This window comes from Phodopus roborovskii, unplaced genomic scaffold (assembly GCF_943737965.1).
Source record: "Phodopus roborovskii unplaced genomic scaffold, PHOROB, whole genome shotgun sequence".
Classification (NCBI taxonomy): domain Eukaryota; kingdom Metazoa; phylum Chordata; class Mammalia; order Rodentia; family Cricetidae; genus Phodopus; species Phodopus roborovskii.
In genome coordinates, this window is record NW_026126409.1 from 24,927,944 (window position 1) to 24,954,673 (window position 26,730).

Below are 26,730 nucleotides of genomic sequence, written 5' to 3' on the forward strand. Positions count from 1 at the left end.
GATCATTGTGCTTAGGACATTAGGAATACTCGGGAATTTCTTTCTCATGATGTAAGAAATAAGAAGTAATGATTTTTAAGCAATGATATTGAGAATCACCGGTACTCACATATTGAAGCATTGCATTAGCAGAGAGCCTCTATCCAGAGGCAGCATGGAATGTTGAAGAAAGTTGATTGAATCTGAAGGTTGAAGAATACTTATTTCCAGTTCTGAAGGCTACAGCATTTTATCCCTGCAATGTTGTAGTAATTTGTTCAGTATATATTTGCCTAATTCTCTCTCCCTTAGAACAGAGAAAGAAAAGCAGATATGTTATCAGATTGTTATGAAACTTAATGAATGAGTTTATAAAGCATCCAGTACATGTTTAGCTGGCTCTTACCAACTTTCACAAGATATTTTAAGTATCCAATATAAGTACATATCACATTTTATAAAAAAAAAAAAAAAAGGAGAAAAATCTGAAAGAAACAGTGTTTTCATCAAAATCATGGTGCTTATTTTGTGATGGTGCTGAGATTTTAATACAAAACTACCACCTCTTCACCCAGGAACATTCATTAAGTCAGGGTGTCCTTTCCAGTGAAGTTACAAACAGCACAGGGCAAGGTTAATAATGTGCAGATATTATATTTATGATACATGACAAATCAGACACCTTTGCCCATTAGAGTTGTTGTCATAAGATATCTTAACTAGTAGCTTTTTAACAATAGAATTGGGTTTCTCACTGTCCTGAAAATTAGCGCTCCTGTATAAGACAGCAGTGGGCACGGTGCACAGCAAGGACTTTCATGCTTCTGTCAGGAAGGCAACACTTGCCACAACACAAAATCTACAACAGAGGAACAGACTGCTTCAATTCCTTTCATACATGTGCTGATCACCCATAAAAAGGTAAAGCCCTCATAACCCAGTCACCTGAAGACTTTACCTCTTCCTATTTTACACTGGTGATTAAGTTTTCAGCTTGCATGATGGAGAGACACAAATATTCAAGCCAAAGAAGCTGGCAATTATCAGTTTGTACCAAAGGGCACATGTGACAGGATAATGGACCCCTTCTGTGAGCTCTCTGATGCTCTCTTCCAAATGCCCCAGCTACTGTTGTGTGTTCTGCTTCATTCACTGGGACACATTGACTCCTTATGACTAACATCTAAAGGATGCAGGGACATACCGACACTGTTTTCTATATTTTCTACTTACTCAACACAAGTACACTTCTGGCTTTTAATACATTTTAGGTTACCACTGAATACTGAAGATTTCCCAGGAATAGTATAAGAACCAAAGGAAGGTGTGTTTATGAGAGCAATTAAGAAATTAGAAGAACCTTCAGGTAAAAAAAATATAGCTCTCATGGTTATACTTCAGAAAAGCACTGTCATAACACAAATGTGAGATGCCCCGCAGGGTTATCTTTGTATTGAATCTTCTCAATCCTTGTATCATAATAAGACTAATGTTAATTCAACAGGATATCCATAATTATCGATGAACTTGATATGAAGAAAGGCTAAAATCATTACATTTCTTAGAAGCTATCTGTTAATATCAATTATCTATCATCTGTCAATTAAATCAATTTAGTTTCTGCTGAAATGACCACAAAGAGTAACTTTGTACACTCAAGGAAACAAAGATTTTGCTGAAGTAAAGGATGGGTGATTTCAGATGGGAACCAAAGCTAGGGTAGCTCTTGATATATTAACTTTGTTCCTTTGGAGAGATACTTAGCATAAAACAATCATCATAATAGTTTTATTTTTAGTTTTTGAGGACTTTCTATACTGATTTCCCGAGTGGCTGAATTAATTTACATTCCTACAAACAGTGTATACAACTTTTCCTTCCTAAACATCTTTGACATCAGTTTGAAATTTTCATTTTTTTCATGATAGTTCTAAATGGGGTCTGATTATGTCTTGAGTCATTTTGATTTGCAATTCATTCAGAATTCATGATATTGAGAATTTTTTTCATTCACTTCTCCATTTCTATACTTTTTTAAAAGAAATGTCTGTGTCCTTTTAACCATTTCTTTTGCTATTAGTAAATGTGAAGTTGATTCAAACATCTTGAGAAACAGAAAAGACTGCAAAACACCAGAGCACTCTACCCCTAAGAGAAGCCTCAGTTTGTGGAGGTTCTTCCTTAATTCAAGATCCACAGTGGAAATTGTCTAACTTAAGTTTCTAAGCATTTCCTTGGAAGAAGGAAATGAATCAACACAACAACAATGGAAATTCTCTATATAGTAAAATGATATTTTTGTTTTTTTCTTTCTTTATTTATTTTATATAACCAAGTCCATTTAAATGAAAACGAAAATTTATAGACAATATTTGGAAATTTGGGCGTCATTCTTTCCAAACTATTTCCTGTTGGTAAGGGGCGCTGTCATGGGGGATTCTAAGAAGATGCAGAAATCCTGGCTGTAGTCTGTAAGGCTGCTTTTTCCAGCTGTTTTGAATGTAGGATCACCTTGTACTCTGTTTCAGGTGGTTTGACTTGCTCAAACCACATTAGTCTAGAAGGAATCCACAGCCTTTTATTTTCTGTGGAAACAAAAATAGAAAACCTTTTCCCCAGTAACTTGTCCTTCAAATTAAATTTTAGAGTCAAAGCATTTTTTTTATTTAATTTATTATTTTACATGTAGATCCCAGTTCCCTATCCCTCATTCACTCCCTCCCTCCCTTTTATTTTACCATCTCTGAACTCTCACTTACACCCTAATCACCCTCCCCTCACATCTCCCCTCCCCAACTCCATATGTAGGGGAATGCCATCCAGTTGGGGTCATGTAGATGTGACAAGTCATGTGAAGTAGAGGCTAGGGATTCTCTCCTGTCTCTATGTTAATGCAGTTATCCATCCATGGGGGATATGTTAGCTGTAAGGAGTATGGTTTTTCCACCCTCTGCCTCTGGTCTCGTCCTGCTGCCACACCAGCCCCAATTAACACACAGAGACTCTGTATTTGATATAATCCTTTTGGCCAGTTACTAGTTTCTTATTGGCTAGCTATCTCTTAATTATTAACCCATTTCCATGTATATCCACGTGGTCTTCTTACCGGGGAAAGGGGCCAGCGTATCGTCTCCCCAGTCTCTCCATCTTGGCTCCTCCTACCTCCTTCCTCTTTCCTCCTTCTCTCCTAGTCTCTCCTATCTCCTTTCCTATTGGCCAACAGTTCTTTATTCATTAACCAGTATGAGAAACATATATACATAATGGCATCTCCCATCATCTCCTCTTTTCTGTCTAAATAAAAAGAAGGGTTTTAACTTTAGCATAGCAAAATATATAACACAACACTTATCAAATAAGAATCACAGTTAACAATATTTAGTCCATTAACATTCAGTAAAATTTGAAGAAAATATTCTATCATCTATATTATCTTTGTGAGTCTAAAGTCCTATATGTAACTTATCTTTAAGCCTAACTAAGGAAAACTATAACCATTTCTATCTGTCTTCAACTCCCTCAAAGACCACAGAAGGATAGTATATAAACTCTAGAAATGACAGAGACATCTTGCCTTTTCAGTCACCTGAAGTTCTTCTGTAATCTTCCATCTTCAGCCTATAGGCCATAGTGTGTCTAGCACACTCTTCAGCAAAGTAGGAAACTTTAAACTGTCTATCTCAGTCACTTTTCTCTGTGTCCTGAAGAATGTCTGGCAGACTCTTCCATGAAGCAGGAACTCTGTAGCGTCCATCTTGAATCAGCAGTCACTTTTCTGTGGGTCCTGCAAGTCCAATTCATACAGCATAAAGTGAAACAGTCCAGACAAGAGCAGTATCTTGTCCAAATGGCTAGTCTTGCCATATTGGAAGCAAACTCTATAACGAGTTTCTTCAATGTCCATCTTCCTTTCTGACGCAGGTGGTGTTGCCAGGAACAATTATGTCTCACTGTCAAGAAAAACCCTAAACCATTTTAAATGCCATATTCTGTAGGTCTTTGAAAGGTTTGAAGAATGCTTATCCATCTCAAGTACATGTCTGTATATTTAGAAATCTTAACTAACTTAACTCTAATATCTGACTATCATGGGTACTATCTATAAACTGTACTTAATTATACATTACATTTCTAAATAAGCTATATAAACACAATACTTAAACAAAAGGAGAAATATACACATCATAAGATTGACCTTAAATTGTATCAATAAATGAAAATCCATGCCAAAACAAAGTATTCATGTCTACATCATAATTCCCTTTTTACCTTTAAAAAGATATTGGTTGTGATCATTAACCACTTATAACCAAGCCCACTTAAATGAAAACAAACATTTATAGACAATATTTGGGAATTTGGGCATCGTTCTTTCCAAACTACTTCCTGCTGGTAAAGGGCGCTGTCATGGGGGAATCCTAAGAAGATGCAGAAATCTTGGCTGTAGTCTGCAAGGCTGCTTTGTTCAGCTGTTTTGAATGTAGGATCACCTGGTACTCTGTTTCAGGGGGTCTGGCTTGCTCAAACCACATTAGTCTGGAAGGAATCCACAGCCTTTTATTTTCTGTGGAAACAAAAATAGAAATCCTTTTCCCCAGTAACTTGTCCTTAGACTTAAATTTTGAAGTCAAAGCATTTTAAAAATATATAAGTTGAATTAATCCAGCAGTATTTACTTTAACAGTTGTTTCCTGAGCATTCAAATGATATAAAGACAATATAATGCCATACAATATATAGATTCTCTCCATCTTTACGTGGCTTTTTTTATTACTCTGTTTCTTTTACTTCAATTTTTTTTATTTTTTGAGACAGGTTTCTCTGTGTAACTCTCATCTGTCCTGGAATTCACTCTGCATACCAGGTTTACTTTGAAATCACAAGAGTTCTGCTTGCTTGCCTCTGTCTCCTGAGTGCTGGGATTAAAGGTGTATGCCACCACACCCAGCTCCTCTTTGTCTTTTTAAAACTATTTCTAAGTATATTTTAAAACACACTGTAAACCTTTAGTGGTTTTTCTTAATATGAATCTGTCTTTACTGTAAATCTTTATCTTTGTCTGGCCACAAGGCTTTATCTGTTAAACAACAACATTGCTAAAATGAAAATCATATTTGTTCCTGCTGTGGTTTACCAAAGATGACGGTGGCTAATTTAACACCAGCATTGAGAGCCATGGTTACTGCCTTGGTCTGCATTGCAATCCAGCCCCATGCTGCCGGCTTGGAGATGTGGTCCCTGCCATTGCCAGCTCTCACACACACCAATGAATTGTTAGCAGAGTTTCTTTGTTCTTTTTTTAATTTTATTTTATTTTATTTATATAACAAAGTCCAATTAAATGAAAACAAACATTTATACACAATATTTGAGAATTTGGGCGTTGTTCTTTCCAAACTACTTCCTGCTGGTAAGGGGCGCTGTCATGGGGGATTCGAAGAAGATTCCAGCCAGCAGTGGAGGAGTTTTCCCCTTTCTCCACATCCTCTCCAACATGAGTCATCATTGGTGTTTCTAATTTTAGCCATTCTGGCAGGAGTAAGATGGTATCTCAAAGTTTTTTTGATTTCCATTTCCCTGATAGCTAAGGGTCTGGAGCACTTTGTTAAGTGTCCTTCAGCCTTTTTGATTTCCTCTATTGAGAATTCTTTTTTCAGTTCTGTACCCCATTTTTTTTAATGGAGTATTTTGGTGTTTGGTTGACTAGTTTCTTGATTTCTTTGTATATTTTGGAGATCAGCCCTTTGTCAGATATACTACTAGTGAAAAACTTTTCCCAGTCAGTGGGCTGCCGTTTGGTTTTGTCCACTGTGGCCTTTGCCTTACAGAAGTTTCTATGTTTGAAGAGGTCCCATTTATTATTTCTCTCAGTGTCTGTGCTGCTGGAGTTATGTTCAGGAAGTGGTCTCCTATACCAATTTGTTCAAGGGTACCTCCTACTTTCTCTTCTAAGAGGTTCAATGTGGCTGGATTGATGTTGAGGTCTTTGATCCATTTGGACTTGAGTTTTGTGTGTGGCAATAGACATGGGTCTATCTGCAGTCTTCTACACACCCTCATCCAATTTTGCCAGAACCATTTGTTGAAGATGCTGTCTTTGCCCCATTGTATAATTTTAGCTGTTTTGTCGAAAATCAGGTGTTCATAGATGTGTGGGTTAATAATAGGATTTTCAATTTGATTCCATTGGTCTACCTGTCTATTTTTATGCCAATACCAGGCTGTTTTCAGAACTATACCTTTGTAGTAGTGCTTAAAGATGGGATGGTGACGCCTCCTAAAGTTCTTTTATTGTATAAGATTGCCTTAGCTATCTTGCGTCTTTTGTTTTTCCATACAAAGTTGATTATTATCCTTTCAAGGTTGGTGAAGAATTGTGGTGGGATTTTAATGGGGGTTGCATTGAATCTGTAGATTGCTTTTGCCATTTTTACTATGTTTATCCTACCTATCTAAGAGCATGGGAGATCTTTCCATTTTCTGGTATCTTCTTTAATTTCTTTCTTTAGAGACACAAAGTTCTTATTATATAAGTGTTTTACCTGTTTGGTATGTGTTACACCAAGATACTCTATGTTGCTTGTGGCTATTGTAAAGGGTGATGTTTCTCTGATTTCTGTCTCTGTTTCATTTCATCTGAAAAAAGTAGGGCTACTGATATTTTTTAGTTTATCTTGTATCCTGCTAGTTTGCTGAATGTGTTTATCAGCTGTAGGAGTTCCCTGGTAGAGTTTATTGGGTTGCTTATGTAAACAATCATATCATCTGCAAATAGAGACAGTTTGACTTCTTCCTTTCCAATTTGGATCCCCTTGATCTCCTTTTGTTGTCTTATAGCATTAGCTAGAACTTCTAATAAGATATTGAAGAGATATGGAGAGAGAGGGCAGCCTTGTCTTGTTCCTGATTTTAGAGGAATTGGCTTATGTTTCTCTCCATTCAGTTTGATGTTGGCAGTTGGTTTGCTGTATATTGCTCTTATTATGTTTGGTATGTTCCTGTTATCCCTAACCTCTCTAAGACCTTTATCATGAAAGGGTGTTGAATTTTGTCGAAGGCTTTTTCCGCATCTAGGGAGATAAACATATGGTTTTTCTTTTTCTGTTTGTTTATATGGTGGATTACATTGATAGATTTTCATATGTAAAATCATTCCTGCATTCCAGTGATGAAGCCTACTTTGTCATGGTGGATGATTTGTCTGATGTATTCTTGAATTCGGTTTGCCAGTATTTTATTGAGTATTTTTGCATCGATGTTCATCAGGGATATTGGTCTGTAGTTTTCTTTCTTAGTTGTATCTTTGTGAGGCTTGAGTACCACCATTATTGTGGCCCCATAAAAAGAGTTTGTCCATGAACCTTCTGTTTCTATTTTGGGGAACAGTTTGAGGAGTAATGGTATTAGTTCTTCCTTGAATGTCTGGTAGAATTCTGCACTGAATCCATCTGGCCCTGGACTTTTTTTGGTTGGAAGGCTTTTGATGACTGCTTCTATTTCATTGTGGGTTATAGATCTATTTAAGTTGTTTGTCTGTTCTTCATTTAATTTTGGTAAGTGATAGTTTTCCAGAAATTTGTCCATTTCCTTTGAATTTTCAATTTTTGTGAAATACAGATTTTCAAAGTATGACTTTAAAATTGTCTGGATTTCCTCTGTGTCTGTTGTTATGTTCCTCTTTTTGTTTCTGATTTTGTTAATTTGCATGATCTCTCTGCTTTTTCGTTAATTTGGATAAAGGTTTGTCTATCATGTTGATTTTTGCAAAACACCAACACTTCGTTGAATTGATTTTTTTGTATTGTTTTCTAGGTTTCTATTTTGTTGATTTCAGCACTCATGTTGGTTATTTCCTGGTATCTACTCCTACGGGGTGAATTTGTTTCTCTCTGTTCTAAGGCTTTCTGTTGTGCTGTTAATTCTCTTATGTGACTATCCTCTGTTTTCTTCATATGGGCACTTAGTGCAATGAACTTCCCTCTCTCTTGTAGCACTGCTTTCAAGGTGTTCCATAAGTTCAGGTATGGTGTGTGCTCATTCTCGTTGAATATTAGAAAGTCCTTAATTTCTTTCTTTATTTCTTCTTTGACCCAGGAGTGGTACAATTGCACATTGTTCAGTTTCCATGAGTTTGCAAGTTTTCTGCTATTTTTGTTGTTGTTGAATTCCAATTTTAAAGCATAGTAGTCTGATAAGATACAGGGGACTATACCTATTCCCTTGTATCTGTTGAAGTCTGTTATGCCACCTAGTATGTGGTCAATTTTAGGGAAGGTTCCATGTGGAGCAGAGAAGAAGGTATATTTTTTTTTTTCCTTTGGATGGATTGTTCTATAGATGTCTGTTAACCCAAGTTGAAACATATCTTCGGTTAGTTCTTTTGTTTCTTTGTTGAGTTTCTGATTTTTGGTCCTGTCTAGTGTTGAGAGTGGTGTATTAAAGTCTCCCACTATAAGTGTGTGAGGATTTATATGAGCTTTGAGTATTAGTACTGTTTCTTTTACGAATGTGGGTGCCTTTGTATTAGGGGCATAGATGTTCAGAACTAGACTTTGTGTTGATGGATTTTTCCTGCGATGAATACGAAATGCCTGTCTTCATCTGTTTTGATTAATTTTGGTTTGAAGTCTAACTTGTTACATATTAGAATAGCCACACCTGCTTTCTTCTTGGTTCCATTTGATTGGAAGATTTTTTCCCAAGCCTTTACCCTGAGGTAATGTCTATCGTTGAAGCTTAGATGTGTTTCTTTTATGCAGCAGAAGGCTGGATCCTGTCTTTTTATGCAATCTCTTAGCCTGTGTCTTTTTATAGATGAGTTAAGACCATTAATGTTAAGGGTGAGTAAGGATCATTGATTGTTGATGCTTGTTTGTTTTAGGATTGTTGTTGGCAGTGGTATTGTGAATATTTTAGTTCTGCTTTATCCTTGGTTTCTGGTTTAGTTCAGTTATCTGTTGCCTACATTTTTGTGGGCGTAGTTACCTTCCATGGTTTGTAGTTTTCCTTCCAATACTTTCTGTAGGGCTGGATTTGTAGATACATATTTGGAAAATCTTGTTTTGTCATTAAATATCTTGTTTTCTCCATCTATAGTCACTGAGAGTTTTGCTGGGTATAGTAGCCGAGGCTGGCATCTGTGTTCTCTTAATACTTGTAGAACATCTATCCAGGACCTTCTGGCCTTGAGGTTTTCCATGGAGAAGTCAGGTGTAATTTTGGTAAGTCTGCCTTTATATGTTACCTGGCCTTTTTCCTTCACTGCTCTTAATATTCTTTCTTTATTCTGTATGCTAGTTTTTTGATTATTATATGTCGAGGGGTCTTTTTTCTTTGGTCCAGCCTATTTGGTATTCAGTATGCTTCTTGTACTTTCATGGGCATATCCTTCTTCAGATTTGGATTATTTTCCTCGACGATTTTGTTGAATATGTTTTCGGCACCTTTGAGCTGGGCTTCCTCACCTTCCTTTATGTCTAATATTCTCCTGTTTGTCATTTTCATGGTGTTACACATTTCCTGGATGTTTTGTGTTAAGGATTTGTTGGATTTATGATTGTCTTTGGTCGATAAATCTGTTTCTTCTAGTTTACCTTCTGTGCCTGAGATTCTCTCTTTGATCTCTTGAATTCTGTTGGTTATGCTTGTATCTGTAGTTCCTGATTTTTTGCCCAGTTTTTCTATTTCCAGCATTCCTTTGGTTTGTGTTGCCTTTATTTTCTCTATTTCAGTTTTCAAGTCTGAACCGTTTCTTTCACCTGCTTAATTGTTTTTTTCTTGGCCTTTTGTACTTTACGTTCCTTAAGGAATTTGTTCATTTCTTCCACTTTTTTGTTTGTTTTTTCCTCCATTTCTTTAAGGGATTTTCTCACATGTTCTTTGAGGGCCTCTATCATTTTTATGATGGTAATTATTAAGTCGTTCCCTTCTACTTCCTCTGCTTTGTTGTTGTGTTCCAGTATAGTTGGTGTAGATTCCCTAGATTTTGGTGGTGTCATGCTTGTCTTTCTGTTGTTAAGTGTTTTCTTGCATTGCTGTCTTCCCATAGCTTCTTTCAGTAGGTGTAGGTGGGATCTCCCCCTCTCTCTATGGTACTTCCCCACTGGGCTTATGTGGGTCAGAGATTTAGTATCTTTAGCTCTGTGTGGTCCAAGCTCCATAGGAGGTCTCTCCACAGACACGAACTCAGGGATGGGGGGTCAGGGCTAAGGATCCAGTAGAAGATGCCTCTAGCCAATTGCTCTAGCCAATGACTGGCAGAAGAGGACAAATGCTGAGCTGAAACTTAGGAAGTTTCTGCACAACAGTCTGATCTCACTGGAAACTGGCACTCTCCAGCTGAGTCCTCTTTCTTTAGCAGAGGCCCTGCTTTGGGGGTCAAGGATCTTGCTAGCAGGAACTCAGTGTGGACCTGCAGAGATAGGTGGATGTCTGGGAGGAGCCTGGGCCTCCAGCTGTGGAATAGAGGTGGGGTCAGAGACCAAGCAGGTGGAAATTAAGGGTGGTCCCACATGGATAGGCAGGTCTCTTTTGTTCAGAGTTGCTCTGAGAAGTCTCTCAAGTAGGGTGGACTGTTGTCGCCACCCTCTGTCCCAGGGCTCAACCAGAGTGGCAGGACAGTGGGTAGGGTAGGGCACAGGGTAGGAGGGGCAGGCTCAAGGTGGGGATGTGTGGGGTGTATCAGAGCTCCAAGGGTGTTCTCTATGGGGACAGGACATAGGAGCAGCAAGATCAGGGGCCAACCTAGGAAGTTTGGGGGGTGAGAGGTTCTAGGGGAGAGGCCACCCCAATTGGGTTGAGACTCATCTCTAGCCAATGGCTGGCATAAGAGGACAAAGGCTGAGCTGAAACTTGGGAAGTTTTTCAGGATAGTTGGATATCACTAGAAACTGGGACTCTCCAGCTGAGGCCTCTTTCTTTAGCAGAGGTCCTGCTTTGGGGGGTCAAGGATCTTGCCAGAGGGAAGTCAGAGTGGACCCGCAGAGATAGGTGGATCTCTGGGAGGGGCCTGGGACTCCAGCAGAGGCCTGGAGGTGGGGGTCAGAGACCAAGCAGGTAGAAATTACGGGTGGTCCCACATGGATAGGCAGGTCTCCTTTGTTCATAGTTGCTTCGAGAAGTCTCCCTAAAATGATATTTTTCTTGTTCACAATGTTGTTCTGACTATTTATATTTCTAAATTTCAGTTCTGTTTTCACATATTTAATCACACATCTTGCCTCACTAGCAAATGGAATAAAATGCACAAAACTATATGCTAGTAATGTGGTGAAAAACACATTTTTCATAACTAAGAAAATGGGTCACTTAGAATGCACTTCAGTATGCAGCAGAGTGGGGCACTCTGGATTCCATCTGTACTCTGCATGCTTACACTTCATCCATACTCAATAATGTTTACTTACATCTAACTATCATTGCTTTAAAAATAAGTTCTAATCTACCTTAAGAAGGAAAACACCATAAACATTTTGGAAACTGGGTCTTTTGTCATAATTCCCAAGGTATTAGTGTGAGTAGCTTTGCTTCCAAAATGAATAAGAAAACAGAAAAGAGATTGAAATAATTGTGAGGAATAGAAAGAAAAAGTTGAATTTGCATTAAGCTACCTGGCTAACAAAACTGTTGACATCCTGTATTGCATTGCTATGTTTATATATGATGAAACATAATTGTTTTAGACACTAATAGCACCAGTTTATATGGTACATGTCATAACTAAATAGCCATGTACATACAGTTGGTTTAAGAGCAAATTAAGTTTCATGTTACTAATTTTAGTGCTGTTCAATGTCAGAAAGCAAAAGACAAAATACAAAACTGGTTAGTACACATACCTAATGATCAGCAACAGCAAGTGCCTGCTTCCTTCTATTATAATGGACATAAAACATTATAACCCACACCTAGCATATACCTATTTCTATTATCCATAATGCCACTCCAATTCTACATCTCCTCTTCACAGTTATTCTGGGGAATGATTATTTAAGCAATCAAAGTATCTAACAGTACATTGTCTTTAGAAAAAAACCAGTAGGTCACAGAGTATAACCAAGAGATGACAGCATAGCTCAGTAAACTCTAGTCATACCAATTCATCACCTCTCTTTTGAGAGTCATGCTGAATAAAAGAAAGAGAAATACTTCCCTTGGTGTGTGTAAACAACACCCCAATATTTGCAAATGTCATGCTGATAAAGCCTGTTAAGCCTCTTTAGAGGCCAGAACATTTGCAAACTCACTTTCTCCCTGATGATGACTTCACAGTGGGATGTGCAATTTTTGTATATAATGCAGGATTCACTGGAACCGTAATTTGGAAAATTGCACAGAGTGTCACCTTGCTTACATAATTTTTCTTTGAAAAGCAAATCCTATTCTTTGAGTAATTCATCCATGTTTCCTTTTCTTCCTGAGAAAATGAAAAAGCAAGACCAATGCACATTATATACCCATCTGGCTTAATCCTGCAAGTCTTGCCACCTGCTTCAGTTGCTTTTCACATCACCTCACATGAATTGGTGGCACTGCCATGAAACAATGGAAGCCTTGGACACAAAGTCAGCTCCAGCCTACAGCTGAACTTAATAAAGCAGCTAATGTCAGAGCTGCCGGCTAGCTTCCCAGGGATACCACTTGCTCAAAATCCTTGCACTGCAGCCATGCATGTGGCATTTCATTCTTCTCCCCATGCAGAACCATGCCATCTGTTACAAAGCACAGATATGCCCCATGCCAGGTGACATTTTCCTTTCAATTCCTTGTGTTCATTTACAGGAAGTGTACTCACCAGGAAAAGGTAAAGAAGAGATCTGAGCCCTAACTTGGCCTGTGTTCTCCAATTTCTTCTCTTCAAGTGCTGCACTTACATAGTTGTGAGTAATTTGTGGGCACACATCTTAGAAATAGATATACAGATATGTAATAAAAGCTTGGAATATTGGCATGGTAATAAACTGAAGGGTAACTATGTAGTTGATTTTTAAAAAGAGAAAGAGCCATTAAATCAGTAATACCAAGATCTGATGGAGCTGTGGGAAGTAAATGGCATCATACACTTTAGTACTTACTTCAGCATGGGATCATGATATTATCTGTGGCACAAGATGGTCAAATAATTTACACTGGATACATTTGATAGGGAAAATAAATAGATGTTTCATGCTTGGTCCCATGTTGGATAAAGGCTATGTTCTCCACACATAGATATCAAAGGATTTGCAAGCAGGTTGAGATTATAGTGGTGGCACCAAAGAAAACTAAGACAAATCCTTATCTTTATATTCAATTCAAATTGTAGATATAAATATATTCAGAGACATCTGTGAAAGTCCTAAGCTTTATATTTAGATATTTGTATGTAAGAAAGAAATAAACTACAAGGTGCGTCAAAATGATCGGGCAGTTCTCTAGAGAAGATTCCACTGGGATGGATCATATTCAATTAGGGACAAGGAGATGTACTGGAAGGCATATCTGTTGGTTTATAGCCTATTATATTTTATCCATGCCAAATACCTGCCTTGTTATTATTTGTGATGGCTGAAAGTATCAGTAGTGAGGTTCCTTGACAATTTTGATTGAAACATCTACAATGAAGATGGCATTCAAGTTTCAGCATGGTTGGGATTTATTTTCTCTATAATAAATTGGCCAGTTTTTTGAACATATACAAATACAACTTGTCTAATAGTTTACTGTTCCTGAAATTAACTGCTATCAGATTTATATTCAATAGTCACTTAATAGCCTTCTTCTGTGTGCTCTGACCTTTTATTAACAATTCCATCTTTGACACCATAGACATTTCTATACACCTCACTTCACTGAAACTCATCCCCAGACTGGTAATAGCATCCCTGACTGAGCTTCATGAAGCCTACATTGGCAAGCACAGTGATGTGTGAACATATTCATGTGATTTCACAGTTCTGCCTGAAGCATATGCATTCCTGACCTGCTGATGTCCTGTGATTCTAACCTGAGCCTGACCCATTCCTTACTTCTACTTCACATTCACAATCCTCCCGCTCATCAGCTCATCAGTAGCCACACTGGTCTTCACCCGTTTCTCATACCAGTGATGGCTTATCTTTGTACATGCTATTCCTTTTGAGAATGTTCTTTCTTTATTTTTTTTCCCCAGAAGATGCCCATGTGTTCCCTGTTAATTCTCTGTAGCATTTACTATTATTTCAAATTTATGCTAATTAGTTGAATACTGAGGCACTTCTTCCTTTCAACTAGTTTGCAGCTTTCCTAATGATATCTTAGTGAACCAAGAATACAATGGCAAGCTATGTGAACAAAGAGAGTCAGAGACCTGCAGATCAAAATAACTGGCTTGGATTTTAATTTAAATGCAGCGATGGTCTTTGAAATTTTAATCTGGTAGTTCCATGATCTGGTTGACATTTGAATATGATTCTTATTGCTCGTTTTTTTTTTTTATTTTTATGTGTGTGGGTGTTTTGCTTACATGTATGTTTTTGTACCATATGTGTGCCTAATGTCCATGTAGTAATGAGCATTGGATCCCCTGGGGCTGCAGTTACAAATGGTGGTAATCAGCCAAGTGGGTACTGAGAATCCAGCTGAGGTCTTCTGGAAGAACAGCCTGTGCTCTTAAGCACTTAGCTATCTCTTTAGCCTCTCCTATTGTTCATTAAAAAAAATGAATTAGAATGAACAAGAATTGAAAGGAATAAAGCAATAGGGGTAATCATGTATTTGTAGAGCAAATGTGGATTTAAAATGGAGGTATCAGTGGAATTGAACTGATGAGATCAAAAATAAAATATATTTTGACATTAAAAGTAGAAGAAATTGCTAGTAGTTATTGGTGTTCAGGTAATCAAACCAGTCAAGGACACCTCTCAGTGGTAGAACATTTACTTAGCACCCAAGAAGCCTTGGGTCCTATTCTCAGAACAGTCCAGAAGAAGAAGGATAAAGGATGACTCCACAAATCCAGCTGAAACTTAAAAAAATAACATTGTTAACATGAAGAAAGAATATCAAGCAAGAAGATGGTCATTGGGGAGTTCAGCCATTTGCTCATCAAGACATCCTTTCCATCTTATGAAGTTGTGTACTTTAGTCATCTAACTAAAATACAATTTATATTTTATTTTATTATGTATTTACTATTAGAAACCCATACATAACCAAAATTCCTCATCTGAGCCTTGGATCCAGCTACTTTCAACTCAGAAGGTCATTATTTACCAAAGGTGTGCAAACATCCACAGAAAAGAGCATCATGAAAACAGGTCCACTGAGTGAAGAGCTGCAGGAAAGCTACCAAGTAAAGGCTGTGAAGTGTCACCGGCTAATTAAAAACAGAAAGTCCATTTAGCAGTGGAGAAGAGAAGTGAGCTCCAGCTGCTCAAAGCTGGTAGCACGAGAAGATTCCACACTGTTCTGTATGAAAAGCAGAGGGTATGATAGCATCCAGTCAATATCATTCAATTAAGGGTAATGGGCTCCAACCAGGAATGTCCTGAAGATCACTGATGCAAATTTTAAAGGGATAAAATTAGGGAAAAAACTAGACGTCTAGAAAGTCAGTGCCCTATGTGATAATGTCATAAAGAAAGTTCCCTCCCACAGAAAATGCAAAATAAAGAAAGACCCTTTCCACAGTTGGCATTTGCAACTCAACAGGCAAGGCACAGGAGAAGCCTGGCAAGGATTCTCCCTAACCTTTCCCTAATGCTTCAGCACTTTCTCTTATCAAAATAGAAACCTGTGGGGAATTAGCTTAATCTCAACCAGGACACGATAAATTCAAGCCATAGTTATATCACTACCAATAATCCTTGACTTGTATAGGATACAAATCAATTTAAAAAAACAATATAGCCATACATTTTTCTTACAAAAAGATATAATTAGAACTACACACATTAATTTTCAGTTGCACAGTTCAAAATGACAGAGTTATTCTGAAAAATGTGTCATTTGTCAATTTTGTCACTCTAAGTGTCATATAGTATATTTCCCCCGACTAAGATGGCCTAGGTATCACTAGATGACATACTCTTATGGAAATGTTGTGCTATTATAACCCACTATTGACCAGTGTATTCCCTGTGAAGCATATTGATACTACACAATGAGCCTCGAGTAGGCAGAGTACACCTGTCTACCTCCTGAGACTTTCAGACATCAAAGGATATCAGATTAAGAACTGCACTTGCTTTATTACAAATAAAAATTATGAGAGAACAGGGATCTGCTCTTATTTGTTACTGCTGTTGTTGCTGTTGTTTTGGCAGCCTGGTAACTGTAGAAAACTCTTGTCTGGGAAGGTATGGCATTCCTACCAACATTTACCTACTTCCTATAGCTATAAGTGGCAATTATTTTTTTTTGTGGGGGAGTACCTAATATTTTAGGAGTTTTTAATGTGACTGCAAATGAAGTTTTGTCTCAGAAACTTTCTGAATTATAACATTTATTACAATCTTTCTATTGTCAGGTATACAAATACAATCTAAGAGGTGAATTTCACTACTGGCTATACATTTTACATCTAGAGACAATTCAATTTAATCATTAAATGCTCTCATCAGAGCATGAAGAATTACAGTTTCCAGTACTTTTATATCTAGATGTCTTATTTGAGGGCCATATTTCTAGCTAGGCTTAACAGGATTCAAAAACAAACAATGTGGCACTGCCTTTGGCCTCTGAATGCTGTGTGTGGTGACAATAGGTTGCTTCACAAGATAGATGCAGCAGTTAAACCAAGGACATGAGCAAGGGTCACTCCATGAAATGGACCTTATTCCTGTGTCAAGATGTAGATTTTAGCCTCTGTAGAAAGCCCAGAAGCACCTGAGCTGGATTTATATTTTTCTTATTTTACATATCAACCCTAGTCTCCTCTCCTCCCAACCTCCCATGCTCCCAGACACCCCCTCCCATTCCATTCCTCACCCACTCCACAGGGAGGGTGAGAACTTCCAGGAGGGACCATCACCATCAAAATCTGCCAAGTCATTGGAGTAGGGACTAGGCCCTGCCTTCTGTCTCTAGGTTATGGGAGTATCCCTTCATAGGGAATGTGCTCCCAAAATGTTTTTATACATCCTAGTTCCATTGTTAGGTCCTCCAACTGAGACTGAGCAGGATTTTATGACACAAAAGTAATGTTTTTGTTGTGTTGAGCTCTTGGAACTGTAAGACCACATTACAAGGCACATAAATAGTCTTGATTAACATTATTATAAATGATAATTTGAACAGAATGGGATTGTACTTTCTTAATATTTTTTCTATAAAAACTTTAAGTTTAAATGCAGTGTTCATGGTCTCTTAACTGCCCAGTATTTGTGCTTCTAGTTAATATGTAAAAATTGAAGAGTAGCATAAGATCATTGTTTTTAAAACAAAGGTAAATGGAGTCTCAAGGGGAATTGGTAGGTAGGAAACACAGCTTATTTGATGTATTGGAAATGAAATAACAGAAAGTTCTGAGACTGTGTCCCTTAAACCTGTCTCATCCATGATTATGCTCTGTCTGCAACATCTGTCTCCTAGTCCCCTAGTCTCTTCTCTCTCTGTCTCCTCTCTCTCTCTTTGTTTCTATCTCTATCTTAGTCTCACACAAATACACAGAGTGAACAAAACAACTTAAGAGCTTGAAAATAAATTACAGTCATTTCTTAACTCTGATTCACTGAATGTTTAAGATAAAAAAATATTTTTCTGTGGGAATTAAACTAATTACTGAATAAAGATTGGCAAATCATTTTCCTGCAATATGAGTGAAATCTGGAGAAGAACAGGGATGTGGAAAACAGGATGGGAAATATTGATGTTGTGTAAGAGAAAGAGGCAGCTATCACTCCAAATGGAATGTGATCACATCCTGGATTCTTCCAGGAGTTAAAATATAATATATAATAAAATCTGCTTGAATAAAAAGAGAGAGAAAAAATAGAAGATCTGGAATTGAACTCTATTCTGTATCCTGGGAAACAGAAAATGAACAGATGGTCATAAAAAATGCAAAGATTTACAAATATGTGGGGGGAGGGTTTATGAATACAAAAGTGGCTCAAGTTGGCTTTTCATACTAAAGGATGCTAAAACAGAATGACGCAGGGAGGGTAGTTGGCAGTGGAGGGATACTACATTACCTCTTTGTTAATAGGTTACATCTATTTCCAAATGTTGAACTGATTTATGATTTATAAATTAAATCTAGGGAACACACTGTTGGAGTGACTGCTTTATATTATAGAGAAAAAGGGGAATGGGACCATGACATCATACATTCTTCTGTGCTCAGAAAGTGAAGCAATTTGTACTGATAATGGGCTCCATAAAGAACACTGGATATGGAGAAAAAGTTAGGGTCTGCCTAACCCACCTCCCTCTGCTCCAAACTCAGCTCACAGAGGGAAGAATCTGCATCTATAACTGTTTATTACCTCTCTTTTTCCAGAGGAATCTTTTTGAAACTATAGAAAATGCAGTAAGTAATTTACAGAAATGAAATATGAGTTAATTTGATCCAAAGGTTCCATGCTACTCCATCAAAATAATACTACCACTGTAGATGTCCATCGGGGAAAGCCAGTTTAAAATTCTACATAGAAATTAATACAAATGTATTTTGGATTCTCTTCTTAGTATAAAAATAACAACAATAAACTATTAAAATTTTAAAAAGTAGTACAATAAAAAAAGTGGGTAAGAAAGTATAGCAGCTTTACACTGAAGCAGATGTGCTAATCACAATGAAATATTTGAGCTGGTTATTGCTACCTATAATCACAGAAGTACTAAGTTAAAAACAAAAGGAGACACACACACTCTCTCTCTCTCTCTTTCTCTCTCTCTCTCTCTCTCTCTCTCTCTCTCACATACACACACACACACACACACACACTCATACTAACAATTTCTGAAAAAAATGTCTAGTTGCAAATCTTATATACACTGGGAATGGGAATTATATCATCTAGTAAAAACACTGAGCATTATCCACCAAAATTGAATGTTCACATGTACACATGCTGGGACCAGAATATCCACATACTATAATTTATACTAGACAAATCTGATTTATGTTTGCTGTGTGGCATAGTTGTTAAAAGTTCCTTCACTCCCAAACAATTTATTTAACTGATAAATTTTATTTCATCAGTAACAACCATTTCACAATCCAATATATCCCAGCAGAAGTATGTGTGTATGTAAATGATACAAAAGGAACAGACAAATGTTAATATAATATATATATATACATATATATATATATGTATATATATATATTATAACATTCAACATAGAAAATGCCAGGGCCTGAGGTTCATATTGCTGCTAAGTGGCAGAATCAACCCCAAGCACTAAAAATGGAATAGAAAAGACCAGAGAATAGAAGTAACAGTTAAGAGAGGAGACTAGAGGAGGGGGGAAGTTGGGGGGAACTAAAAGGATGGGAAGTGAAAAAAAAAGGGGGATGTGAGGGAGAAAGAGGGAAGGAAACGAAGGGGAAGGGAAGGCGATACCAGTATGTCACTAATCATTTCAGAGTATGACTTTTTAAGATGTCTTTATTTATATGTGTGTATCTATGTGTCTGTCACATGAGATTGGGTGCCTGTGGAGGCCAGAAGAGGATATTGGATCCCTTGGAACGGGAGTTATAGTTCATTGTAAGATGTCTGACATGGGTGCTAGGAAAAGAATTTGGGTCCTCTTGGGTCCTCTGAGAAATTATGAAAGGTTCTTAACCACCGGAGCCACTCGTCTAGCCTACAGAATTTCTAAATGGCTCCAAACCCCCTATTTCTTAATGAATAATATCACTAGATCTAAATAACCATAGATGTTAGCTTCTATCACATAGGTCACGGTATATTCTGTGGAATCATTCCATTTCAAAAAACAAAAACAAACAAACAAAAAAAACAAACAAATTTTAGACTTAACAAATCTTCAAAGCAATATCAGAAGTAGAAGAGTTTACTCCATAAATGACCCTTAAGGTTTTCAGAGATGATCAGGGCTACATCCTGGGGTCGGGGGAGCTGCAAGCATAGTAGTTGGATTTCAACAAGGTAGAAAAATTTGCATGGTGTATACTGGCAGTAAATTCCCATGAATGGAAAGTTTGCTTCTGCAAACTGGGTAGAGAATAGAGACAATTGGAAAGGGATCATCTTTTAGAGCAGTTATCCCAGAGGGGCCTTGTAATCTAAGTCAGCAGAAAAACTAACTTCCTAAATTAAGGTAGAATGGGGGAAAATACAACAATCTGCTTACACACTACAAGGTAACAAAAAAGTTTCAGGATTACTCAAAATGAAAGACAGTCATTTGAACCAAGATTTGCCATATTTAGATATCAAGACTTTCAAATACTGTGGTAAGGTAAAGAAATATGGGTGCAATCTACATGTAAAACACACACATTAATGGTTGATGCAGTCCCAAAGAGATGTTGGAAATAAGGAATGATCAAAAATTGATAGAATTTACAACAAAGAAAGACATATAAAAAGACAAATTATATTGTTGCAATAAACAGCAATGGGGAATTAAGTAACATCTGAAAAAACTTGAAGAAATATATAATTAAACAATAGAGGTTATATTAAAATAAAATTTTGAGCATGAGATGCATAGATTTAAAATACATGTGATAGTCTGAAAATGCTTATATAAATATAGATGGAATCCCAGAAGATGATTGGACAAACATCATCAAATTTATATATAATTGAGTAATAGAGTTTCATGCTAATTAAAATGTTATATAATCTGACATGTCCACATACTTACCAGTCAGAAATTTACTGTGTGTTTTTTAAATGAAATGTAGTTTTCATATTGACATATTAATAGAATTTCACAACATTGATGACAGGGAGAAACATTTATAAACAACCAGAGAGACAAAACATCCACCCCACAATAAATAAATAAATAAAAATTAGCAGAAATCAAATACTATAAGCAAATTTGGCAAACAATGAAAATATAATTGCTCTATATTGAATAATCCTCAATCTAGAGAATAAACTATGAATAATAAAATCCAACATTAAAAACAAGTCTGCAGTTCTTATCACAGTCAGTAAGGGAGGCAATTGTCCAATGTTGCCTACCCAACTAACTGCCTTCAACACCCTGCAAGTTCATTAATAGACAGGGAACGTTGCCACCAAAGCAGGAGTCCTGACATTTCCCTCCACAGGAAACACCCAGACAGCAGGCAAATGGTTTTCACTTCATTTCAACCTATAAAATCTGACATTACTTCTAATTACACAGACCCAGAGCCTTATCATAGAACCTAGCAGGAAGAAACTAAGAAAAGGAAGTTTAAGCTATCCAGTGACAAAAAACGGGTGAAAAAGGGAATGAACAAGTAAGCAAACATAGATGATTATAAGCCATGCTTCTGGGGAACTCGATGAGAAAGGTTCAAAGGAAAGAGTTGACCAATACCCAGAAAACTGGAAATACACAGTAAGGCAACAGGGCCTGGGAGCATATAGTTAGGATTTTGTTCTTTGTTCCCAGAGTAAAGGAAGTCAATTAAGTTATTTGCACTTGTCAGCGGAGAGTTATATTAATTTGGAGTAACAACACTCTAGAAAGTGGACCACGGCAGAGGCTATGGTACCTACTGTACATTAGTATGGCTGCTACCTACTGTACATTAGTATGGTTCTTACTTTGGGCACTCTCCTCAGAGAAGAACTCATAAGCACATGCTTCCATGTGGAAAGACCTCTGCTTCAAAATATTTAAGGTTCCAGTTTCCTGAAATCCATCCCTTACAACACACACACACACACACACACACACACACACACACACACACTGTGCCTATGAAACTAAATAAGGAGTCAAGCAATCAGATGTTGATTGTTTCATTTACTTGGTTTTGAGGGAATTAAGTCCAAATGTCGTTACCAAATGGTATTTGATTAGAAAATCCAAGGCATATATCAAACATTTGGTAGAATTGTTAGTACTGTTGCCTGAAAGTAAGCGCCTGTTTAATAAATAAATAAATAAATAAATAAATAAATAAATAAATAAATGTTTCCAACATATCAAGGAGTTGCTGCTATAGATAATTGCACAAGAATGCATAAAGAAATGCAAATGCTTTTATCAACATGTAACAAGAAAAACCACACATTAAAATTTTGACATTTTGAACTAAAACCACACCCAGGCCTCAAAACCATCGAAGATATTCCTTCATTCTTAAATATTAACGTAGGTCGCAAACATGTTAAAAAATCTGATCATAAGTGCTCACTAATTATAGGGTAAGCTGAACTCAGTCTTAAAGTTTGATTATCTAAGTAGAGAAAATTTGTTGCTAAAGAATGGAATACCAACAGTTGGATTGGACAGATCCTGTGACATTCAAATGATGAGGCATTGTTTGGATCCTGTAACACTCCAGGTTCTAAGGTATCCTTCTTGGCAGCAAAACCAATGACAGCTATGCCTCTGACTTAACTTGTAGCTCTTCAAGGAATCTCAATTAGAAATTAATGCCCATTTCCTTAACACCTGCCTCTGTCTACTCTGTGCATTCACAAACACACACACACACACAAAGTCATTCATGTCTCTTCTAGGGAAACATCTAACAGATACTTCCTTGTATTGACAATAAGAAAATCTTTCATGACATTCATTCACTTGAGATACTTTAATGAGAACTTACTAAACACTTGGTGAGAACAGTGAATGAGATGAATACAATCCTTGTACTCAGAGTAGAGACTTTGAATAAGCTGAGGAAGTTTACTGACTGTATCATGATCCTAGGAATCAGCATCTTCACAGATAGAGGAGAGTTACAAATGTGTTAGGTAGACATCACTTTGTTCTATCAGGAAGGCCAACATGTTTGAGGGAGAATAAATAGACCTAGCTGAGTATAAAAAGAGACAGAATCTTAGAAACAGGCAAAACTCAAGCTAACACCAGGATTACTGACCTACAATGAAGATTAGAATCTTGTAAACATACTGTGAAAAGAACATCTACTCATTAACTGAGCACATGCTCTAGAATCTAATAATTAAAATAGGGTGAGATACCACATGAGACTCCACATGGAATGAAATGAAAAAAAAAAAAAACTTAAATTCTACCCAGCTACTGAGGAGTGTTTATTTGTTCATACATCTGAAGATTCTAGCTGTTATCTATTTAGATGTCACTTGTTTACGTATATTATGATGAATTTTAATGTCAAGTTGTCAGCAATTAAAATTGTATAAGTAGGGAACCTCAACTAAAGAACTGCATGACTGCCTTTATTGACGTGGGAAGATCCACCCCATGTAGGTGGCCACTTCTGGTAACAGCCTAGATGGGAAAGGTATTTCAGAAGGAAGTTTATTCTTGCCTTTTGCTTGTTTGGCCTTCCCTCTTGTAGCTGAATTGATTTGCTCTGCTGTTGCTGCTGATTCTTTCCTTGACAATAGAACCAGCATTTCAAGCTTTCATTACAGAATAATGAACAGTGGCTCTCTGGGAACTTTCCTGGCTCTTGACTTGACTGGAAATACTAAGGCATTCTACCTCATGAATGGAGGAATAACTTCAGATTATCATCTCCTGGTGAGAGATAGCTATCATGCATCTGTCCCAGCTATGGAAGTCCAGCTTCAGGGACCAAATTACCAATTACTTCTCAGTATCTCAAGTATGATTTTGCTGCCAATACTAGTTAATAAATTTTGATAAATATGTTTGTTGTGTTAGAGATAGATAGAGAGATGATAGATAGATGATAGATAGATGATAGATAGATAGATAGATAGATAGATAGATAAGCAGACAGACAGATAGACATACAAACACACATCTTGTCAGTTCTATTCTCTTACAAAACTTGGCTAAAATGCAGAATTTAAAAATTGTAGCTGTCATTTCATGTTAGTTCCAGAGAAGCCATCATCCAGAGTACTGTTATTCCTGGTATGTGCAATAGGAAGGTGTGCTGACTAGTTTCCTGTCAACTTGATGCAAGCTAGGGTCTTGGAGAAGAAGGAACCTCAGTTGAAAAAATGCCTCTGTAATGTTTGGCTGTAGGCAAACACAGGGCATTTTTGAATTAGTTATTGAAGTGGGAGGATTCATCTCACTATAGATTAGTGGGACATTTGTTCAATAAGAAAATAGGCTGAGCAAGCCACAACAAGAAACCCAGTAAGCATCTCCCTCCATGGCTTCTGCATCAGTTCCTGTCTCCAAGACCCTGCCATGTTTGAGTTCCTGACTCCCTTCAGTGAAATGAAGTGTAAGCCAAATAAACCCTTTCTTACTCAAGTTGCTTTGGTCATGGTATTTTATAATAATATTAACAATAACTAAGACAGAAAGGTATGTAACATCCTAACTGTATTGTAACATGAAACTTTGTAATTTACAAGCCTTATTAAACATTTCTCTAAAAATCATTTTAAAAATTTCCATTCTGTTATATAAAGAATGGACTGTGACTGCATACGCCATAATCTATTCCTTGGTGGAGTTAGTCCAAGCTACATAGCTAAGGATTGAGAAATGTTTAAGTCTTTGCAATGGTTTGAATGAGTGATGACCCCATAGGCCCATATAGTTGAACATTTTGTCAAAAGTAGGTAGAACTCTTTGGAAAAGATTAGAGCTGTGACATTTAGGGGGTGAAGTATGTCAGTAGGATATATTTTTAGGTTTCAAAAGCCCTCTCCATTCCAAGTTAGCCATTTCTGCCCTATGCTTGGGGATCCAGATGGAAGCTCTAATTTACTATTCTAATGCCATGACTATCTTCTGCCATCTTCCCCACTATGATGATCATGGACTCTAACCTTTTAGAACTGTGAGCCCTAAATTAAACTCTGCCTTCTATAACTTAGATCAGCCATGGTGTTTTCACACAGCAGTAGAAAGGTAATAAAAACAATCTCAAATAATGAATTTAAAAAGGAAAGACTTCTCTGATAAGTCAATGGTATAGATGACTCATCAGGTTATTTATCACTACAGTTGTCGAGTAACCTATTAGTAGTTTTGCCTGGCCTACCATTAACAGTTTCATGTACTATGCAACTTAAAATATAGAAATATGTTTTCTCATCATTACAGAGGTGAAGACCATGGAATCAATTGTTAAAGTGTCGGTTATCCAGAAGCCTCTCATTGCCTTCATTGTAACTGTAACCTCAGAAGCCTTTAGACCCTCTTCTTCACCATTTTGTGCCCTCAGTTCCTCTTCTTTTTAGGGTTATTCATTGAATTAGGATATAGTCTAATGATGTCATTAAAAAACAATCATCTTTAAGAATATCTATAATACTGGTGTTGTCACTGTTTGTGGGACTGTGATATAATTCAGAGATAATACCAAAAGAGGATATATAGTTGTCTAGCTCATAAACTACTGTCTGTATGTTTATAATCTTCTATCTTGAAAAACACATTTACACAATATTATACGAGCTGGGCTTTTGAATGCACATTTTAAAAAGTAGTATATAGGCATTGTACAAATCAATGGATTTTCTTGCAAACTTTTATTTTGGGGAGGGTTACAAATTTTATTTGAGTAAATAGGATGAACTCTTAGAATGAACTTAAGGCAATGTTTTAATTTGACTGGTATAAAAAATAAGGCAGCCCCAACATGCATGCATTGCTTCGGTGGCCAGGGAAGCCACTCTGTAGCTTTAGGGAAGTCAGATTGGCTATTTCTACCATTATGCTTAACTGCTGATTCATCATGCTAGCCCCTTCTTATGATATTTTCATACATATGTGTCATGAACTTTGATCACATTCAATCCATACAATTCCTCTCTTGTACCCTCCTTTTACTCCTACTAGTCCCTTATTTTTCACAAATAATCTTCCTTGATTTTATTCTAGTGTTGATGGAAACACAGCTCTTAATTCAAAGAAAATACATGACCCAAGAAGTCAAATACAGCTTCTGTCCAATACATGTTCCACCAATACATGTTCCAGTGTGTAACGTAAAGATTTTATAATTATTCACAGAAGAAAAGTCATATATAAAAGATTTTTTCAATTATATCATTAGGAATACCAGGTAGATGGGTTATAGCAAAGCAAGAGAACTCTGTTGTAGGCCTCAGATAGTATCTGATAGAATTCTTGGCTTTGGGTTTGTGGAGCCAGTTGTTTGTTAAGTAAATGCATCTCAACAAATTTCACCTGATAGTCACAAGGATGCTAGGTCATACACAGAGATAGGAAATGAAAGACTGCAAGAAAGGCAAGAGACCACTCAAGAAAAGTCAATTATGAATGTACAAAAGTCCACTTCACTAAAGTTATGAAGTTGTATTTAGTCAGTAAACTTTGAACATTTGAACATCATGGTTTTTTTTTTTTTTTTTTTTTTTTTGCCTTTCTTGAAAACTTTAGATAAGACTTGGTTCCACATATTAGAGAAAATGTGTAATATCTATGCTTCTGAGTCTGGTTTATTTTGCTTGAACTAGTTTCTGTCTATTTTCCTTCAAAATATTTTTGAAACGCCATAATAGGTATATGCCACCTTTACCCAGTTCCCTACATCATTATTGTTACTACATTTTCAATCAGAGAGAGAGAATGTGTGTATGTGCGTGAGTGTCTATAGGTAGGTATTTCTGTAATTTACTGATGTAGACACCTTCAGGTTCAATCCCAAATTTAGTAGATAGATCAAATAGAGCTGAAATTGCCTACTCCACAAAC